This window comes from Ochotona princeps, chromosome 16, assembly GCF_030435755.1.
Source record: "Ochotona princeps isolate mOchPri1 chromosome 16, mOchPri1.hap1, whole genome shotgun sequence".
NCBI classification, from domain to species: domain Eukaryota; kingdom Metazoa; phylum Chordata; class Mammalia; order Lagomorpha; family Ochotonidae; genus Ochotona; species Ochotona princeps.
In genome coordinates this window covers 42341273-42364452 of record NC_080847.1, presented here as the reverse complement: position 1 = coordinate 42364452, position 23180 = coordinate 42341273, and positions in this window count along the sequence as shown.

The window sequence follows — 23180 nt, the reverse complement described above, 5'->3', positions numbered from 1 at the left end:
TTCTGGTCATGGACATCGCTTGGGGAATGTACCAGAGAAAGGCAGATCTTTCTCTCTGTATCTCCTCTTTGTATCTTCCAATAAAAAAAGAAAGAAGGAAGGAACACAATCCTTTAAAATAATGATAATTACAAAAATTGCAAAAAAAAAAAAAAAACCCACTGGGGGACAAAGTGAACCCTTGTGCTCTGTTGGTAAGAAGGAATTTTAGCACAACCACTTAAAGAAAGCAAAAGCCAATTGCATGCCCCCGTGATGACCCAGTAGGAATATTCTTACATAGAAGCTGACAGAAATTTGGGCTCATGTGCACCAAAAGCTGCATATAGAAGTGTTCCTGGGCTTGGTGCTGTGACAGAGTTAAGCTACTGCCACAAAGCCAGCATATCTGTGTCCTAAATACTCCATTTCTGAACCACTTTATACCTGTAAAAACAGCAAAAGAAGGCCCACATAGTTGGGTCATCCACAAATGAGACCTGGGTAGAGTGCCAGACTCCAGGCTTCAGCCTGACCCAGTCCCAGCCTCAACTATTGTGCCAATGTGGAGAATGAACCAGCAAATGGAAGATCTTTCTCTTTCTCCAATCCCATTTATGCACGTGTGTGTGTGTGTGTGTGTGTGTATCTCTCCTTCTCTTTCTAACTCTCATGTTCAAATAATTTAAAAATGACTTTTCATAAGCAGCAGGACTTACAATAGCAGCCTGTAGAAAACACTCGCATGGACATCAGTCAGACAATGGATGCCTAAATTCTGATGTATTTATGCAGGATCACAATGAAAATGAATTATATACTGAAAACTGAATCTCAACTGTTGCTACCACCCAGCAGCAGCGACACTAAAATGACTCATGAGGGTCTGGGAAAAGCCGGAACCACAACCGGACCCCTCACTGCCAAAAGCGGCTGCGTTTAAAACCCCTCTGCTGCTCCTGTCCCCATTGCTCTAAGCTTTCCTCCCCACTTCTTCTCTCCGGCACCCTTCCTCCCGCCTGTCCTCCTTCTCCCTCATCCCATCTTTCTCTGTCCACAATCCGTCCGTCTGTCTGTCGTCGTCGTCCATGCCTAGCTTTTACCAGCTACTTTTGTATCGTTCTCCACCAATCACTTCTCCCTGTGGGTCCACTTGGCACTATGTGATAGACCAGTAATCACAGCAAGGGTATTAGCCTATCCCTGTGACTTCCTGTTTACCTGCTGGCAAGACCAACTCCGCCTCCTGGCCCTGGGCCAACCGCCATCTTGCTATGGCCCCTCCTAGTCTGGCTTTCCTATTCTGGGGAGCAGCTTCAGCACCCCGCTCCCCGCACTCAACCAATATTATATAAGGGGATGAAGAAACACAATAGAGTCCGATTTCATGACCATCAAGAGCAGCAAAGCAAACATTTACAGAATAACTGTTACGTTTGGCAGTAGAGGCTAAACATGGATAGGACAGAGGTTTCTTCGGAGCTGCCATATTCTGCCCCTTAGCCTGAAGTTTAGTTGTCTGTATGTGCCAGGTCTGCAAAAATCCATCAAGCTATCTCCTGTAAGTCTGAGTACTCATCTGTATATCTGTTGTGTGACAGCAAAAGATCAACATAATGAAGCAAATAAATAATATCTCAATGTTTATCCTTCTCTACTTTGGTACTACTTTCAGTACTAAATGATGTCAGTACATCTTATAAATGATTATTACACTCAGCTGAGTAAAGCTGAATTGAGAGAACGTGGGTGGGGGTGGGACTGGGGAGAAGTGCATGAGGGCTGCTTCCCGGATCCAGGCAGGAGGAGTGGGTGATGGTGAGGAGGTGGGCTTTGGGTTTCATGCCGACCTTGACACTTGGAATGTCAGGAGGTGCAATGTGAGGTACTGATGAAACCAAAGACATTGCTTCTCCTCGCAGACATTGCCTTCCTTTGGAGATGCCTGTGGAATGTCCTACAGATGTGCTGCTCAGGGAGACAGCTCTAAATGAGGGCTATTGTCTCCAAGGAGAACACAGTGAGGAGGCCAAAGATTTAATCACTGCTTTTCTTCTTGGTAATTTCTAAAGCAATCTGTACATTCTCATTTCATGTACTGAACATGATACATTGTATTACTGTGCCATGCATCAGGTGGTCTTAAAATGACAGCCACATGGAAGACAAGTTCTCTTCTTGGATGGAGCAAACAGGCCAGATCTCAGGGACGCAGTGGGGCTGCCATCATCTTCTCGAGAAACACGATGCTGGCTGCGCTTTTTCAGCATCATTCAGATAGGGGAGCAAATGCATGCAGGTGTAAGAGCTGGATTTACCTTGAGACAATCCCCTCTGCCTTCTCTTACCTATGAAATCAGCTACCATCTTGTGAGGTTGTTATTAAGGACTTAATGGGTCAGGGCTGTCAAACATTTTCCATAAAGGACCAAACAGTAAGAATTGTGTCACTGCTAGTCACAAATACTATCCACCTCTAACTCAGTGTAGTGATGTGAAAGCAAACACAGACAGGAGTTAAGAATTGGTGTATCTGTCTTCCAACAGAACTTCATAAAAGCAAGCAGCAGGCCAGATTCCACAGGCCACAAGTGCCAACTGTTCAGTGCAAGAAATGGCAATGTACAAATTGCTTTAGAAATCACCACGAAGAAGGTAAACAGGTTATGTTTGCTCACCAAATACTATTTTCATTGTTTTCACTTCCATTGTGGTTTTATGGGGGCTACATGATACAGGTTAGGAGCAGCATCTAGCTAAATTTCTGGCACTGAGTTGACACGTGACATATGCTGGGTCCTTTCACACATATTGCAGTTGAACAGACCACTATAACTTGTTTGTCCAAAGGTCTCCTAAGCTGCACCCTAAGGATACCAGTTATCAAATGAATCCTCAAAATGTTGATTGGCAAGGGTGGGAATAGAAGCCCTAAGGAACCTCACTCTCATCCCAGGGCAGAACAAGACACTGATAACCTTCTCACAGACACGCTGTGTGACAGGCTTATTGCTATACATGTTTCCTCATCCATAAACTGGAATTAGATTGGTTGGTGTCTGAAAGTACATATAGTAGTGTTTGGAACATAGTAAGCATTCAATAAGTGCAAGTTGCATTAATATTGATTAAGCAGAGGTATGGTTTATGTCCCAGCCCTTAGAGGTCAGGATTCAAGGTCTCTAGCTATGGATCCTGTTGGAGGGATAGGCAAAACCAAAAATTCCATTGTCTCTCTGCTCCTTCCATGTTGACATGGCCAGAACTAGTTTCAGAACAACATGGCATTGGAGATCTCTCTGATTAAAGAGGAGGAACATGTATAAACACTCACTCTAGCAAGATTTGCTGGGTTTCCTTCCTGGGTGGGGAAGGTATTGCATCATGTAACTCTATCCTGCTGCATTGTGGAGATGATTGATGCATTGAGTGCTACCTCCCTGAATTTGGGGTCTGCTAGATTATAGTAACCCTAAGGGGATCATGCTGAGGATTTGTGTGCGTGTATGTGTGTGAGTGTGTGTTCTGATAAACATGCATAAGAACAGATTTCTAGCATCTCAATGTAACAGGGAAAGCTAGCTTCTAAAATGTCACTTTGGGGACAGGTAATTAGTTTAACAGATGACAAACTATTTTTTAAAATATTTTTACATTTTAATTTATTTATTTAGTATTATTATCATTTTATGATACAGTTAAAGAGGCTTCCAGTATTTCCCTTTCCACCTCTCCAATTACCCCCCCTTCACTGAGTTCCCCTATATCATTACTAAAATATAGTTCTTCATACACAGCCATATGTCCATCATTGTGGGCATGGACAATGGCAGAGAGTCCAACATCCTATTGTCAAGATGTAGTAAACAGTTTCATTGTAAGTCCATCTTTATCTGGAGGTAGAGATGCATACTGCATTGTATCCTCACATGTGGATATGTTAGTCTCCATTTCACAGTTACTGTACATCCCCTTAAATGAAAAGTCACAGTACAAAATCAACAATAGGATGAAAAATAGAAATTTACAACACCATGAAGTTAAATAACATGCTACTAGATATGACAGTCTCCATTGCACAACTACTATATATCCCCTTAAATGAAAAGACACAAAACAAAATCAACAACAGGAAGAAAAAAGAAATTAACAACACCATGAAGTTGAATAACATGCTACTGAAGGACTTAGGTGTCACTGAAGAAATGAAAAAGAAAATCAAGAACCTTCTTGAAGAAAATGATGCTTCTGTATGATCTACGAGTCATTGAATGATTTAATCAGAAGAAACTGCTTTGAAGAAATGAAACTAACAAAAACAAAAAAATTAAAATCCATGAGATATAATTTCTGCTGATTTTTGTTGGTGAAATGTGTCTCCTGTAGGCAACAAATAGATGGGTTTTGTTTTTCATTCCAGTCTACTAATCTATGACATTTGATTGAGTTTAAGCCATTTACATTGAGGGTTAATATGTATGGGTGGTAATTTGGTCCTGTCACTTTAGCAATGGGTTGTTCATTGATTTAATCTTCTATTGTCGGGGCCCGGTGGCGTGGTCTAGCAGCTAAAGTCCTCGCCTTGAAAGCCCCGGGATCTCATATGGGCGCCGGTTCTAATCCCGGCAGCTCCACTTCCCATCCAGCTCCCTGCTTGTGGCCTGGGAAAGCAGGAGAGGACGGCCCAAGGCCTTGGGACCCTGCACCCGCGTGGGAGAACCGGAAGAGGTTCCTGGTCCCGGCATCGGATTGGCGCGCACCGACCCGTCGCGGCTCACTTGGGGAGTGAAACATCGGATGGAAGATCTTCCTCTCTGTCTCTCTTCCTCTCTGTATATCTGGCTTTCCAATAAAAAAAAAAAATCTTTGATCTTCTATTGTCATTTTACTGGGGTGTTCTTCACATTTGCCTTTGGTTTTGTGGGTGCTATTCCTCTTCTCTGTGAAGAGAACATCTTGAAGTATTATTTATAGGGCAGGTTTGGAAGAGGCATATTCTTTTAACTTTTTTCTACTGTGGAAGAATTTTATTTCATTTTCAAAGACAAGAGAAAGCTTTGCTGGGTATGTTATCCTAGTCCTATATATATATTTTTTCCTTTTAGAATCTAGAATATGTCACTCCATTCTCTTCTTGACTGTAGTTTCCTGTGAGAGGTCTCCTGTAAATTTAATTGGCATTGCTTTATATGTCAATTGATTTTTTTCATGTGCACATTTCAGGATCTTTTCCTTATGTTCAATTGAAGAGAGCTTGATGATCATGTGTTGTGGTGAAGATCTCTTTTGATCAAGCCTGTTGGGAGTTCTGTGCCCCTCCTGGATGTTGTTTACCATTTCTTTCTCTAAATTAGGGAAAATTTCCCTTATTATTTCATTAAATATATTTGTAAGACCAGTTTCTCTTTCTGCACCTTCTGGGACTCCCATAACTCTTATATTAGGCCTCTAAATCATATCTTTCAATTCTTGAATACTTATTTTGGCCTGATCCAGCTCTGCTTCCAGCTTTTTGCTTGCTTCCCCCTGGTGACAGGAAATATCTTCCAATTCTGATTCTTTCTTCTGCTTGCTTCATTCTATTTTGGAGACTCTCCACTATACTTTTAATTTGCTCTACTGTGTTCTTCATTTCTGATACATCAGCCTTGATTTGCTTTCTTGCTGCTATTTCCTGTTTGACATATTCCTTAAATTCTTTGAACTCTTGTATGTGCTTCTCATTGTTGAGCAGAAGCTTTATGAGTTTCCTGAATTCTGTCCCCCATTTTCTCTATGTCTTCCTCAGTTAATTCTGAGGTTGGCATAGGCTTTTGCTCCTTTACAGGGGAGTCTTCAATAATATTCGTTTTGCCTTTATGTCTCTTCTTTTGCTCTTGGTCATTGTACTTCTGGCTATCAGATTCTTTTCCTTGAGGTAGGTTTCTAAGCTGTGTCACCCACAGGTCCACAGTTCGATTTTACTTATTGCCATTGGTACCCAGCTCTTTGCTTGCAGCCAATTGTGCCACTCCCTCCAGCAAGTTCCAGGTCTGGGTTCTTACGTTAGATTCCCACCATAGTCTTCACGGCCCCAACTCCTGGCTCACCACTCTCCACCTCCTGTGATATCGTGCTGAAGTTGTACTGTTGTCTCTGCAACCTTTCTCCCACTTCTGGTTGGAGCAGGTCCCATGATTAGGGAGACACAAGGTGTCCTATATCATTCAGTTGTTGGTGGTGCTGATCTTGCTGGAACCTGTGCCACACGTACCTATTTTGGCACATACAATGCTACAGTCAGTATTATTTTCCTGTGGGACCAGTGTAATGCACTGAGCTCAGTAAGTTCTCATGAGCTCAGCACATGCGCAGTTCACTGTTGTCCCCTGCAGTCCTAAACTTTTGCCACACTGTACAAAATGCTGCCTGACATGCCACTACTAGAGTTCTTGATTTGCTACTTGTCAGATCTGAGGGCTACCCAGCCCTGTCTTGGGTGGAACCTGTAGAATGCCACATTGCTGCAGTTCACTGAGTCAGAAATGAGTTCACTCCCAGTTCAGTGTATACTCAGTCCTTTCCCTTGCCTTTGCCTCCTTATGCAAAATGGTGCCCATTTTGGCTCTAGGGGATGACTGGGTTGTGAAATCCACCCTGTTCTTGCACTGCCCATCTGGGATCTGCTGCTCTGTCTCTGCTCCTGGTCAAATCAAACAGACCAGCAGGACAGACAGTTCTTTGTCTGGGTTCACCTCCCAAGCTCCCAGTGAAAGTCCTTTCCCACCTGGTTGCTGGTGAAACTCCGGTTGCTGGTGGAGTTCAGGTCGCCATTAGCCGAATGCAGCTGGAGTATCAGTCGCTGCAACACCACACTATTGTTTTTGCTGCTTTCTTGCATCTGTCAGTCTCCAGGAACCCCTCTGCTGTTGTCTGTCCTCTCCTATTTCCTGGAATGTGTCCTCTTTGCTTCATCCTGATTAAATCATCTCCATCCATTTAAACGTGTTCTTACTCTACTCTGCCATCTTGATTCTAGTTTAAAATGACTGTCCCATATGGAGAATACTTGAGTTTGATCCCCACCTCCTGTTCCTGATTCCAGTTTCCAATAATTCAGGTGTTGGGAAGAAGTATTGTGTATAAAAGACATGGACTGAGTCCCCCATTTCTCACTTTTGGGCCAGCCCAGTCCCAGCTGTGGCAGGCAGAGAGGAATAAATCAAAAGAAGGGTTCTCCCTCTCTTTGATCCCTTTCTCTCTATCAAACAAGTAAATACCTAAAACGTTTGCATTCTCTGGCTTTCTTCTCCCACAAGTTTCATCAAGGAGACCCAGGAGGAAAGAAGCAGGTGTCAGTTTAGCCCCAAAGTCTACATTTACTTTTGCACAGATTGCGTTTCATTGCTTAGACAGTCGGATGCATGAATGGAAATTGATTATTATAACCCAGAAAAGGGGCTTTGCTATTCAGACAGTGAGTATTGCCTGAGCTGGCCAAAGCTTTCAGTGAGTAAGCAGAGGCCAGAAGAAAGCATCCTCTTCCCCAAGACACACAGAGGATGCTGTGGAGCCTGAGCAGCAGAAGAGGAGACTTGGAGCAAAGGGTCACTGATCGCAGACTATGCTGTCTTTTCAGGTGGTCCTGGGGAAAGCACTTGACCTCTCTGAGGGCTCCTTCCCTACCTGACATGGAGGAGCATGATGCCTGCCTCAGTGGACTGTTGTAAGATTAGCTGAAGCAGAGGAAAACATTCTCACCAACTAAAACTTCTTTAGTGGAAAAGAATATGTTTAAGGGGTGGGGAGAATACGTGCTCTGGTAAATCACCTAAAAGCCCCAGTATGCAGGAGCAATGAATTGCCTTGGTGAGATCTCAGGATAAGGTTAGAGAATCAAGGAGAGACTGCAAGGAGTTCTTGAGTATAAAGGAAATAAAAAGAGGGAGCATCTATGAGCATTCTGAGCTTCTAATAACAGGAGAATGGTTAAATACAGTTAGCAAAATTGTATAATCTTCATAGATGGCTTTATAGATATTATCTGATGATATGTGGAAAATAACTATTATATTAACCAGATTAATAAAACTATATAGATAGGTGCATAGGAAATGATGAGAAGGAAAATGCCGAATTAGTCTCTGAGTGAAGATTGTAGATGAATTTAGTGTTAGTTTATGTAATGATTCATACTCCTCTGAATGTTACGTACAAGGCATATGAAACATTATTCTATCACATTAAAAACTTGGGAGAAAAATAAATACAACTTATACCATAACAAAAGAAGACAATTCAATCAGAGGTTCCAATGTTCTCTGAGTCAGAAATAATCTCCATATCTATAATGCTGAATTTTAAAATGTTATTTAATTTAAAATTCCTTTGGATTTACATGAGAAACCTGTGCATATGTGTGCTGAGTCATTCATACACATGCTTTAACAGATATATTCATAAGATGGATTAGTCTGTTGTGGACCATATTCTACACTTCTGTGTAATTCCAGAACCCATTTTCTTCACCCAACTGTATTTTTGTACTCATTATCTAATCTATGGCTGCCTTCTGTCATTTTTAGCTTCTAATGATCACTGTTTTGGATTCATGCAAACTGTATATAAATGAAAACATGTTTAATTGTCTTCAATTAAAGGAGAGATTTTGGACTTACTGTTCAAGTAGAATATCTGTCCTCAAAAGCTTTTGTGGTGATTTTTTTTCTATACCCTGGTGTGTGATGTTCTTTGCACAGTGTCCTTGTAAAATCAGTGAGTGCCTATCATCAGAGAGACTGCATCCTACTTCTTGAAAGGCTGGTTCATGCTAACTCTCCACCCTGGAGACTACCATAGTCAAACCATCGCCACAGATGCAGGGGTCCTTATTGGAGATCCAGGGGCCATGGGTGAGTCGGCTGAAGGGCTTTGTGGATCCAATCATTATTTCACATGTAAAATGTTGAGTGTGATCCTAAGGGCATTAGTCTGAGAATCCACCAGTCCTTTCATCAGATCTCAAAGTGATCCCAAAAGTTTGAGAACTGTGATTCACATTCATAAGGAGTGTTCCCCTCAGGTAGAATAGGTCTAATGTGTGGCCCACGGCATACTGTTGTCCTGCAGTTGTTACTAGCACCCAAATCCTCATCACAAGGTGTACTTCTAGTTACATCTAGGATAAAGGAGAGGAGAAATGAAGGATAGGTTTTAGCACAGCGAAACCTTTCCTCCCAGGAGCTCATCACAAGACCACACTTGCAGATATCCTATTGCCCATGTACTGAGGCTGCCATATTCTCAGGATAATACTGTAATTCATCCAGTTCACAAGCCTCCACAAGAGGCCATTTATCTGAGCCTGGCCAGGTGGCACAGGAATGATGACTAGAGAAGAGGATCCATTGTTCGATAATAATTTACACCAGTCTGGGAAAATATTTTCTATCTTGTAAAATGATGTTCTGCATGAACAGAGGCACACACATACAGGAAGGGGAGGGGAAATGGAACAACTTCTAGTAAAACTGGCCCACGTAGGAAATAAATTTAATTCAATGTAAATGCATCCTGATACAAAATTTCCCTTAGTCAATTGACTAGGGAAATTGGCTAAGGCTCTAGTCTCTGAAAAACTTTCTGTACACTCAGAAACCAGTCTTACATGAAACCTGAAGCAGATTTTGTGGTGAATTGCTGGCCCCAACTGCAGGCTGTAATAACTAAAAGAGTAGGAAATTGAAAGGATGTAGAAGAGAAGGAAGCCATTTTAATATGTGATCAAGAGAAGTTTACCTTATGGACGAATCCTCTTGGGTTCCATTTGGAGTTTCTGTGAAATACATGCTTGTGATTAAGAAGGTTTGATTTACCCAGAAACAGTACGTCTCAAGCTGAGAAGCAAGATTCTGAGAGTCCCTGCAACAGGCCCCGGGAATCTATGTAGAGTAGCCCTAGACATGCATAGTAGAAACAGCTCTGGCACAGAGAAACCAGAGACTTATAACTGTTCATCTTTTAGTACTTTTTAAAAATGACTTATTTATTTTTATTGGAAAGGCAGATATATAGAGAGGAGGAAAGACAGAGAGGAAAATCTTCCATCCATTGATTCACTCCCCAAGTGACCGCAACAGCTGGAGCTGTGCCAATCTGAAGCCAGGAGCCCAGAGCCTCTTCTGGGTCTGCCACATGAGTCCAGGTCCCAAGGCCTTGGGCTGATGTTGACTGCTTTCTGAGGCCACAAGCAGAGAGCTGGATGGGATTAGAACCAGTGCTCATACGGGATCCCGGCATGTGCACAAAAGGCAAAGACTTTAGCCATTGGGCTACCGTGCCAGGTCCCATCTTTCAGTACTTTGATCAAGTAACACATGTCCTTTGAATATTTTCAGGGAATTCACCCCTTTGTTTTATCCACTGGGAGAAACAAATGAAAGAGAAGTTGTGATGCCTGGCTTCTAGTGTCTCAGCAGCTGGAGAGGCAGCACCCACAGACCTGAAATGGTTGGGGAAAAAGACACTCAGCTACTGAGTCGGCTGTGAGCAGTGCAGACCGCCTTCTTCCAAACACAGGAGCAGCCTCTAACAGTGGTCTGTGTTGGCCAAGGACATTTCTTCAACTACCAGTCCTTTCCCTAATCATGCATACACTGGCAGCCTTCTTATCCAGTGAGTCAGCAGTCCAGTCCATTAAAGGATAATGGTTGTCAATCACAGATTGGCATTTTTCTTGAAAGAAATGTCTTAGGCTGGGCTCTCTCAAGAGCAAGTTCCCAGACACAGATTTCAGGAACAAAGGGTTTGCTTGAGAGGTGATACCAGAAAGCACTGGCAGGGGAGTGGGGAAGTAATAGAGAAAAGGAAAGAAGCAAATGTGGGATGAGTCAGGGTAACGGTGTCACGGACGGATGGGGAACCATGACATGCGACACAGAAACCACCTGAAGTCATTGCATCTGAGATATGAGGAATTTGAAGTAATTATCCTTTAATGAAAGGACCCAAGTACAGATTGTTGGGCATGGCCTGGAATAGATTGTAGAGGGGTAGAGATGGGGAGGGTTGAAGGGCATCTGGAAGTGGTGGCTCAAAAAGAAAACAGTTTGATATTACAAAATGTTTGTGGTTCATCTCCGTCTTAATGACGTACTTTGGGTAGCTGCTCACCTCATCTCTCCTCCTTTGGACATGGTGCCTGTGAGTATGTCTGTGAGTATGTCTGTTGCATGACCCCCATCAACCTGGTCTCAGCTAACAGCTGGGCTATTTGGAGTTGCTTTTCCATGGTTTTGAGACTTGAAGCAGACACAGGACACAGTCATTGCACACAAATCTGTAGAAAACCCATCACCCTTTGACTACTGAGACTCTTAGAGCTGTTCTGTTGTCCTCATTCACCACCTTCCCTACCTGCCAAAGTTTTGTTTGCTCAGTTGCCCCCTCCCATGAGTTTTCTCTATTAGCTTGTCAATCAAACTTTGTTTTCTAGTGCTTACTTTCTGTTGTAATATTGATATGTACATATGTGGAGTGGAGTTCAAAAACCCAATGACCTTAATGTACTAGTCGCACCCCATGTTTTTGTGTAGGTCAGCGGCTCTCACTGTCTGAGTCTCCACTCTGACTCAGTCACCACGTATGAGCCAACACATGGTGCTTTCAATCCAAAGGACAAAAGGGTAGGTCTGTTCAGCCTAGAAAAAGGTGTACTTGTATATCCCCAAGGCACGCATAACAAAAAATACGAAATTCACATATTTAGTTAGATTCTAATGTGAACAAAGCAGTTAATCCCAAGCTCTCTAGTATGAAATAAATCTGTTTGCCTTTCAGAAAAAAAATGAGAATTTAAACTGTGAGTTGAGTAATCCCTTGGACAGCGGGCACCCATACCTCAGTATACTAAATGTTTTTCAATCATCCACTCTGTTCATTACAGAAAAGTAAATTTGCTTAGCCACTAAATACCAAATGTTCACTTAGAAAACATTAAGGAATGTGATCAAGAGATTTTCTTTCTTGAGAAATAATTGTCTCAAAGCTGCATAAACACAAAGTGCACATTTTCCAAGAGAGCATGGGAGTGAGCCTTGGCAAGCGGCAGATTCATACTCTGCCGAAATTATTCTCTTATCTCTTCGAGCCAAACCGAGAATTCTTTCAGTCTGCCACTTCAGTCTGTTGCCCTCAAGGGTTTTGAAAACCTCTTGTTTGATTTGGGTTCAGATTTCTGTTGGGAAGTTGTGAGTCTGGCACCTATGACCCATTGGTTGGTAGTGAGGCATGAGATCTGGAAATGGGAACAGGAAAGTTATACTGGAGACCAGGAAATCTCATATTGCTTATACTCAGCCAAGATGTTGCTGTGTGACTTTGGATAAGGCCTTCTCCCTTAGTTTGCTTTCCATGGAAGTCTCATCAGAGATTCCTTCTAGTCTCATTCTATTGAACAGTAACGCTTCTCTTGTCATAGCTCTGATTCATTCTTTTCTTTTTAAATAATCATTTATTGTTCATTTGAAAGGCAGAATTACAGAAAGAAAGGGACAGGCAGAGATATTCCATATTGGTTCTCTGACCAAATGGTGACAAATACTGGGCTGCTCCAGTCCGAAGCCAGAAACTCCATCTGGGCCTTCCACGTGAGTGGCAGAGTCCACAATCTTGGGGCATCTTCCACTGCTTTCCCAGGTACATTAACAGGAAGCTGAGTTGGAATTGGTGTTCAGGTGTGATGCTGGCATCACGGATGGCAGCTTAATCCACCGTGTGACAATGCTGGCTGCAACTTAGCTTCGTTCTTATGGGAGACATCACAAAGAGGTATATATATATATATATATATATACACACATATATATATAATATAATATAATATTATATATAATAATATATAATATAATATATAATATATAATATATTATATATATTATATATAATAATATATAATATAATATATAATATATAAAATATATAATATATTATATATATTATATATAATAATATATAATATATAATATATAATATAATACATAATATAATACATAATATAATATATAATATAATATATATAATATAATATATCATATATAATATATATATTAAACATTTTATGATTATTGGAAAGCCGGATATACAGAGAGGAGGAGAGACAGAGAGGAAGATCTTCCATCCGATGTTTCACTCCCCCCAAGTGGGCCGCAATGGGCCGGTGCGCGCCGATCCGATGCTGGGAACCAGGAGCCTCTTCTGGGTCTCCCACGTGGGTAAAGGGTCACAAAGCCTTGGGCCGTCCTCGACTGCTTTCCCAGGCTACAAGCAAGGAGCTGGATGGGAAGTGGAGCTGCCGGGATCAGAACCAGCACCCATATGGGATCCCGGCGGGTTGAAGGCGAGGCCTTTAGCCGCTAGGCCACGCCGCCGGGCCCAAGAGGTATATTTTTTAAATGAGTCAATCCATCTTTGTTAAGTGTGTGTGCGTGTGTGTGCGTGTGTGTCTGTTTGTTCTGTCAGGATCCACAAGAAAGAAAAAGAAAGATACTGGCTTTATCCTTAAAACGTTCACTATCTATAGGCCCTGCAATGCTAACAATCTTCATAACAGCATTGGTTCAAGTCCCAGCTGCTTTGTTTCTAATCAAGTTCACTTCCAGTGTGCCTGGGAAAGCATCAGAGGATGGCCAGAGTAATTGTGCCCTTGCCATCAATTCGGGTGATGTGGATGAAGTTCTAGGTTTATGGATTCAGCCTGACCCAGACCCAACAACTAAGACCTTGTAGGTAATGAACAAATGGTTGAAAGATGTTTTTCTCTCTCTGTTGTGTCTTCTTATGTCACTCTTTCAAACAAATACATCAAATATTTTTAAGAATAAAGAAAGCTTTTGGATTTATATATACCTGTTGGAGAGTGGGGTGGGGTAGGAGTGGGGTGATAGTGGGGTGGGTGCCATAGAAATTCTACTTGTAGTCCTATGGCTGTTTTCCTTTTAGTCTTATGGTTGTTTTCCTTTTGGCACTGTCTGATCCCAGAATTGAGTGGTCCTTGGGCCCAATAGTAACCATCAAAATCCTAGGTACTATTGAGCACTGAAAAAAAAAGGAGCTCGTGGTGGGAGAAAGAGAATGTGATGGCCTTCCAAAGAGTGTCTGCATAGGCACTGAATGGGCTGAGCTTGAGGCTGAAGAGTCCCCTGCTCAGGCAATCCCCGCCCCCACTTAAAAATCCTCATTCAAAAAACAAACAAACAAATAAAAAAAAAAAAGCAAAACAAAATCCTCATTCACTCTGTCAGTGTGGAAGGCTCTGCTCAACTCATCCTCTTTGGCTCCCACATTCATTATTTTCCACGTTTGGCTTAGGACATGCCGTGTGTGTTTTTCTCTGGTGCACTGACTGGGGACTTGTCACACCTCCTGCAGTCGATTCTACATTCTTCATGGTCAGGAACAATGTCTTCATCCTCCCCAACTTTGACATACATCTAGATAGAGTCCTGTAGGCTAAAAGTTATCAACAAGCAAAAAATGAATAAGAAAGATGTGTTAGGACACCTTTGGTAGCAAGAGTTGAAAGTTAGGCTGAAACTGGTTACCAGAAGGGTCTGTGTATCCCTGGAGCTGACAAGCTGTGGAATGGCTGGAACAGTAAGACTCTAATGCTGTCCACCTAGTCCCATGCTTCCTATGTGTGACTCCATTCTCAGGTGGGCCACAGAGAGGCATCTAACAGCTGTTTTCATTGTACCAGTTTAACAGCCTCAAGTATAAAAGGAAGTTATTTTGCAGCTGTTTTCCATTGATATGAATGGTCTGACTCTCTCCATCTCTTGTGTAAAGATGAACCAGCTTGTGGCTTGAAGGAAGGATGCTGCTGTTAGTTGAACCTTAGTTCTAGGCATCCTCCTACAGCAAAAGCGCTGACCACAAGTTGCCTGGCCCTTTGGGGGCCAAAATAAGGGAGCTGCCATTGTCTACAGAGCAATTAAGAAGTGTTGCTGAAAGTGAAGATGGATATTGATGAGTGAAAATGCCAGATGTCTTCCAAGGTAGTGACAGATGGGAGTTGAGACCTAGCAAGTTGTCAAATCTAGTTCACTCAAAAGGCTTCACACAGAGCAAAAAGAAGAATCTGGCCTCATGGATTTCTAGACTGTTCTATAAAATAAGATTTTCCTAATATCTATCATTTGCACATACAATGCTCGATCCAGATGCTGACACTAAGAGAATGTGTGGTCTGTATGTTAAATTGTTTCCCAAATTCAGCCCTTTTTTTTTTTTTAAAGATTTATTCACTTTAATACAAAGTCAGATATACAGAGAGGAGGAGAGACAGAGAGGAAGATCTTCTGTCCGATGATTCACTCCCCAAGTGAGCCGCAACGGCCGGTGCGCGCAGATCAAATGCTGGGAGCCAGGAACCTCCCCCGGGGCTCCCACGCGGGCGCAGGGTCCAAAAGCCTTGGGCCATCCCCCCCTGCCTTCCCAGGCCACAAGCAGGGAGCTGGATGGGAAGTGGAGCTGCTGGGATAAGAACCAGCGCCCATATGGGATCCCGGGGCGTTCAAGGCGAGGACCTGATCCGCTAGGCCACGCCGCCGGGCCCAAATTCAGCCCATTTTAACCTGCCTACCATTTGTGGAAAGAAAGTGCCCTAAATTTGCTTGAAAGAATACAGAGACTGAGAGTGAACCCTGAGTTTATGCAACCACAAAGGAGCAGAAAAGGATTGGGACAGGGACTCTGGAGAAACTCCTCTGAAAAACCTGCATGGGGAGAACATTGCCTGGCCCTGGAGACAGTTTACCCACGGTGCTCTTCACAAAGTTGCAACCCCTCGCAGCTGCATTTACACCCTAGGGAGCTGCACACTGGCATTAACACATCTTATTCAGGCAGGTTTCTCCCAGTGTCAGCGAAGAGAAATGGCTTATTTGTCCCCTGATACCCCATATCATGGCAAAACAGCCGCACTCTCTGTTAGTGGGCCGGGAGAGCCAAGTCAGGGATTGCCTTTTAAAAACAGTGTCACAATAAAGGAGAACATCCCACGGTCGCCTTCTTTCCCTTTTCCCTCCCCATTGTCCTTCTCATTGCTGCTATTCTTTAAGGGAAGACTTGGCAGTATGAGTGAATGGAAGTTTCCCAAGTGGAGCTGGCTCCCATGCCTTCTGTGCTTGATGTCTGGGTCGGTTTCATGCTGTTATAACAGAGAATCTGGGTAATTTACAAAGAATCGAGATTTATTTGTTATGGCTCAGGACTGAGAAATCCAACACTTAGGGTGCCTGTATCTTTCAGGGGCACTCTTGCTGTGTCACCACGTGGCAAAAGGCAGAAAGGCAGGAGTGCAGGAGAGGCGAGAGGACAAACTCATTTATTTTATCAGGAATGCATGTCTGTAATAACTACCCCACTCCCAACATGGCCACATTTATCCAGTCACGAGGATGGAACTCTTATGACCTAATTACCTCTTACAGCCCTCATCTCCCGATCTGGTAGCCCTGGGGATCAAGCCACTGACACAGGAACTTGGGCATCACATGCAGAGCACAGCATTGGGTTAGCATGCCTGCTTCCCCAAACCTGGGTATTCCCTCTGAGGACACGATTCCTGTCTTCTCTGTATCACATGCACAGAATGCAGGCAAAGGCTCACTCAAAAGTGCAGACCATACATTTGCGCTTCCATACACTCACACTAGCAGGTCAACCACTGTGTTTCCCATCTCCCCCAAAAAATCACAGATATTCAGTTCAGACACTCACATGCTGAAGACACCACCAGAAAATGAAGCCACATACCAAGAAAACCAAAAGAGACCAGAAGAGTGCTTCATCATGCGAACTTTACCACTGAACAGGAGAGACACACGTAAAATCATAATGACGCTGATGATTATGCAATTCAAGCTGTGTTTAGCACTGTGAAGTAAAAGAGTGGGGTCTGTCGGAGGGCGTGGTGGAGCCATGGTTCAGGTGGCAAGGAGAGTGAGTGCGTGTGAAGGTCACCAGAGAACAGTCAGGACAATAAAGGGACTGCCAGAACTCCAATGATAGCATGGCTGTTTATTTACACTGCTCCGGGTGATCTCTTTTCTCTACAAAAGGGGAATTGTGGCTGTTAGCAGCCCAAACCTGCTAGTTTGTTATGAGTACTAATGACTATATAGTAGTAAAGTGCTCAGAAAAGTGTCCAGCCCCTGAATGCTAGAGTGTTTGCTAACTACAGAACTCACTTAAGCAGAGGCCTGAATGGTGAACTGGGACTGAGAGGAGGCAGGTTTTAGGCTAAGCTTGGGAATTGGAAGCCCATGGAAATGCTGCAAACTGGCCCCTGTACCCACAGAGAATCACACAATGGATATCATGCTCTGAGAGGTCAAGAGGAGGGTGGGTATCGCTTCATGTATGACTTTGGAGGCCGAGGATTTAAGGGCCCAATTTCTAGTTTAAGAAGATGTAGCTAACCGTGGCCTGAGGACCATTGTTGAGAAGACAGAGAAAATGAACCATTGCCAAGCTCTAGGCTCTAACTTCTGGTTTAGTGCTGCACTCTACTGGTAGCTGGGAATGGACTGACTTATCCTGCAGTTCCTGGTTGGATATTCTTCTATCAGTGGGCCAAAGGCTTTACAGGGATCTGTCACTGGGCAGCATGGGCTGGTCTCACCCACAGAAGGTATAAGTTCACACAGCATGCCCTATGTGTAGCAAGCATTTCATGTGGCCTCTTGGATGGCTCTTTTCATGCTTTGTAGAGCCCTAAGGAAGAGACCAAGCTTTACTCTACTTCCTCTGTCCCTGAGTCACCGTAGACCTTCTTAGTGTATTGTTTTCTGCAGAGCTAACCTCTGATGAAGGTTACTACTACCATCTTCCATGGTTTTGGGGACCTGAATGAGAACACTTCCCTCATTGAAGCTGCCATGAACCTGATGATTAGATTTCTGAAACAACATTTTGATGATCTTCAGTGTCGGGGGACACTTCAGGATGCTCATTCCTCTGGGTTATTATCAACCCCAGAATGCATTGATTTAATTTGAGCACCAGTGTCAGCCCTTGACCTTTTCTGGAAAAGGATGTAGATTAACTCACAAGCTTAATAATGAAATTTTGTTTTACTCTTTCTCATTTCTTACCAGGTAAGATATGATTTTAAAGACCTATGTGCTTCTACCAGCTTCCACAGGACCCCTTGAATAAGGGGCTGAAGGAGCACAGCTCAAGGAGTCTAACATCACCCTGGATACCATGGTGCAGAGTCAGGAAGGGAGGCACTGCTCAGGGTGAAGCTTCTAAAGAGACTCTGCTCCTGCCCTCTTGCAGGAAGACTGGCAGAATGCAGAATTTGCATATCTATTGTTTTATTTGCTAATCACTGCACACCACCTCTAATACCAAGATAAATGGAAAGATGTTTGTGTGAAATATTTCATTCATTAAAGCTCATCATCTTCTTCTGAGACCACTGAAAGTGTCATCATAATAAATTGTTTATAATAAGAAAATGTTGAGTATTTACTCAAAACTTGGCATGGGATGGTGCTCTCACATTGGGGACATTTTTATGACTATTCAGGCTTGAGTTATCATTGGCTCCAAGGTGAAATAATTGAAGACTACATTCCTGGTAACAGAGCTGAAAATAGAATCCTTCCGTTAATTCATGTCTATTTAGATTCATTCTATTGAACTAAGGATGCATCTGTAATGAAAAAGAATAGATGAAGGAGATAAAAGACGTATCTGCAAAACCTGATAGATCTTTCCCTCACTTAACCAAACTGCCACTCGGTGTAGTACCTAAACATGCACAATTGTCCATTGATAGAATTAACTGTACTAGCACCTAAGGAGCTCTCTCATAAGAAATGGGCAAACAGGTCCTGACATGGTAGGCTAGTGGTTAAAGTCCTTATCTTGTGTGTGTCAGGATCCCATATGGGCGCTGGTTTGTGTCCCAGCTTCTCCACTTCCCTTCCAGATCCCAGCTTATGGTTCAGGAAAACAGTAGAGGATGGCCCAAAGTCTTGGGACTCTGCACCCATGTGGCAGACCTGGAAGAAGTTCCTGGCTCCTGGTTTCAGACCGACTCAACTCTGGCCACTGCAGCTCCTTGGGGAGTTGAACCAGCAGATGGAAGATCATTCTCTCTGTCTCCCCTTCTCTCTGTAAATATCCTTTCCAATAAAAATAAATAAATCTTCATTTTTAAAAAAAAAGAAATGTGCAAACAGAGAATAGTTAAACATATTTTTTTTTAAGATTTATTCATTTTATTACAGCCAGATATACACAGAGGAGGAGAGACAGAGAGGAAGATCTTCTGTCCGATGATTCACTCCCCAAGTGAGCCGCAACGGGCCAATGCGTGCCGATCCGAAGCCGGGAACCTGGAACCTCTTCCGGGTCTCCCACGCGGACGCAGTGTCCCAAAGCATTGGGCTTTCCTCAACTGCTTTCCCAGGCCACAAGCAGGGAGCTGCATGGGAAGTGGAGCTGCCGGGATTAGAACCGGCACCCATATGGGATCCCGGGGCTTTCAAGGCGAGGGCTTTTAGCCGCTAGGCCACGCCGCTGGACCCTAGTTAAACATATTTTAGAAGACATATAACTGCTTCCATCTGAGGTCCCTTTCCACTCAAAGGATGGCAATGAACAAGGAGATTTTCTCTTTTCAGGTTCTCTATAAGCAGGTCCTGGTCATTGGCTTCCTTCTTCACCTTCAGGGCTTTTTACCCTCTGCATCTCCTTTTCACTTCTCTTATTTTGTGTGTCACCACCAATAGCTGAGTTTAATCCAAGAAGGGCCTTGTGCTTGAGTCTTGACAACCAGGAGTTTATGGAGAGAAAGATACCAGGCAAAACTCTTATCATGAGGTCACAACATTAATTAAGACTAACCCAACAACTAACTCATAGTAGGGGCCAAACAATTGACCCCATCATCAAAGTGAGGCAGTGTTCCAACTCTGTCTCCCAGTAGAGCATGCTGGCTTTTGGCTGATTCCCAGATTCTCAATGACTGCCTTTAAGCTAACCTTCTGTTGGCAGCTATGTTAACTCCTAGGTTACTCTGGCAATCTGGTCACAGCCATAAATCTGCATCACCTATTATCTTAAACCCAAATGCATTTCTTCATTTTTGGTGACCTCTTTGTATACAGACTTTTTAGAAACCCAACACTTGTGGGATTAAAGATAGTAAATGCAAATGGAATGTTTTCATGTATGGAGTCCCAGCTGAAAAAGACTAGAAATTTTAGGGCAGATGGTATTCATAATGTGCATCAATACTGCACTCTGTGCAATTGAATCACCATCAGAAATCTTTGACTAAGACAAAATTGAAGGTGGAATTGAATTATTATCTCAAACATCCTGCTTGTTGACAAAATCCCGAACTGTACCACATACCAATATCAGTAATGAAGCAAACTCATCAATGAAGATAATAGTGCAAGTTGAAACAATTGTGGCTTATTTTACATCTAGAAACCTTCGTACCTTGGGGCTGCCAATTGGTTCATTTAACAGAAAAAGGAGGCTAATATAACCAGTCGTTTACACAGAGTCCTATGGTCAACGAGAGTGGACAATACAACTGGTAATGAATTAACAGACCTTGAGTCATTCGATAGGCAAAATGTTCTATTTGTTTGTAAAACTTCCATTTAGTCATTAAATAATTTACAGTAGGAAAGATTGCCATCATCACATTGTATAAATGAAGGTATTGAGGCAAAGTGATGTTCTATGACTTAGCTAAAGTCAGAAAACTAGTAAATAGTACAGCTAGAGTTTAAAACCAAGCAGTGCGATTCCCTAGCTCAAGGTCATGTACGTGACATTTTTGTGTGTGAAAATTCAGACACTGACGTTAGTTTTCTCAAATGTTCAGTGAACAGTTTGTCCAGGCACTGCTGTGGTCATTTGTCAGCTTGTCTACGATAGCAGATTTCTGACTACAGAAATTTTTTATATGGTGGGGCCAATTCCTTACTTTGTATGAAATCACTTTGATAATTTGCAGCAGGCTTATCCTTTGATGCAGTCGTTTTTGGAAGTTCCCAGGGAAGTATTTTAAAGAAGAGCAATCGTAAGGATAGCAAGTGTTTATATACAATGATATTTATCATTACATTCCTATAATAGTAAAAAAAATAGCTTCCAGAAATAGAATATTTAAATCCTATAAAGTAGGTCAGAGTAAATTTTTAAGTGGATTTTTAATTTTTTCCCTTTTTAGAGGAATTATTTATTTGAAAATCAGAGTTAAAGAGAGAAGAGAGGATGGGATCTTTTCTTTGCTTGTTCATCCCACAAATAACCAAAATGCCCAGGAGAAGCTGAAGCCAGGAGTCTGAAACTTTTAAGTCTCCCACCTGTGTGACAGGTGCCCAAGTACCTGGGACAACTTCCACTGCTTTCCCAGGCACCCCACCAGGAAGCTGGATCAGAAGTAGATCAGCTGAGATAAAACCATGCTCAAATAGGAAGCTGGTATTAAAGTATTTGCTGCGTAATCTAATAGATTGCCTAATCTAATAGAATGGAGAAATATGAAATACAATACCAATTTTGTAAGAAAAATCTGGATCTGCACATAGGAAAAACAATTTGATGAAAGTTTAAGTGTTTGTGCCAATATTTGCTAGATGTAGATTAGACAGGCAAGGTAGTCCAAGTATTTCATATCTCATAATTTTCCTTTTATATGTCACAGTCTTCTCACAGAAATGAAGAAAAATGCTTTAAAATTGTTGGTTTTGCTCCTGGTATGCTGTGACAGTGGACGCTCCCAACCACAGCTGGCTAAGAACTAAGAAGTCCCTGAGAGAACAGACACAGCCTCTGGTCACTGCTCTCTAATTAAAAGCAATTGATACGAGTGGCACTGAGGGCCACTGTTGAATCAACGCTTCTTTCAGAGGATACCATTGTCATGTTAGCAACGCTGATGGTCTTGTTAAGAGGAAAAGATTTCATTGCATTTGATACTTCTCTAGACCTTAAAAATTGCATCTGGGCAGAAATCTAGCTAACTTTGTTGGGCAATAGTGTGAAAGCATTTGATAACAGAGAACTTGGAGCCTCTGTTCAGGGGCCCACTTATTGTGCATGTTAATGCGTTTCAGACCAGCATGATAAAGAATGAACTTGGCTTATGAATGCCCTTGGATCAGGGAGCTAAAGACAGTGGCCATGGCTGTAATAATTCCTGAGCTCTCTCTAGAGAGGGATGTACCCCTCCCTTTGCTTTTCTACAACTGTTGGGCAAACGCTACTTGGTCTCAGGATTTGATTTACCTGCAGGCAGGGCCAGACAAACAACATCAAGCAGGTGTTGCTTTGGGCAAAGTTTTTCTTAACCTTTTCCCCACTGTTAGCTTTTTTGTAGCTAAAATTAGGCGATTTGTCCCAGTGCCAGACCCATCTGCACTCACAGGACCATTTCATTTACAACTCCCAGATTGATCTGAACAAATCTGCTCAAGACCCGTGTTTTGGACAGAGACCTCATATACCAGGTTTTTGCCGAGAGCACATTTTTACTTCCAAGTTATAAACTCTAAAAAATTGGTTTCATAATGGAAAATCTGACAGAATCAGCCATCATGATTCAAGCAGTCACCAGCCTTATGCTGCCAAAAATATTTATTATTAGTTCCTCAAATAGCCACTATTTAATATCTGTCATCTTTTTTTGTGTGTATGCTTACAAATATCAAGGCTGTGTAGTTCTGGTTGCAAACCTGTAGATTTATCATGATGCCTTGTTCGGGGGAACTGCAAGTAACAAACTGAGCTCTATAGCAGGGAAGTCTGCACAGGGCTCCCTCATTGCAGGACACTGGCCATGGTTTTTAAGTCCTTCTTGTGGTGTAGACTTTGGAACCAGTGCTCTGCTCTCAGACAATGCTCACAGCAGCTCAGTGGAGCACAGCCAAACTAGCCAATATGGTCATCCCCTAAGGGGAAGTCTGAAGGACGGAATTCCCAAGGCATTGCCATAGATTTCTTACCACGTTTGAAGCCTGGCATAAGCTGTTGATGTGGATAAAGTTGCAGCCTGGCTCCTGAGATGCTTGGAGATGCCTCCTCCCACAAGAAGCATCTGCAGACACTTGCCTGGAACAATTTTTGAAAACTCATTGTTCAAAATGTATTAACTCAAATCCTTTCCAAGTCGTCTCTGCCAAGAC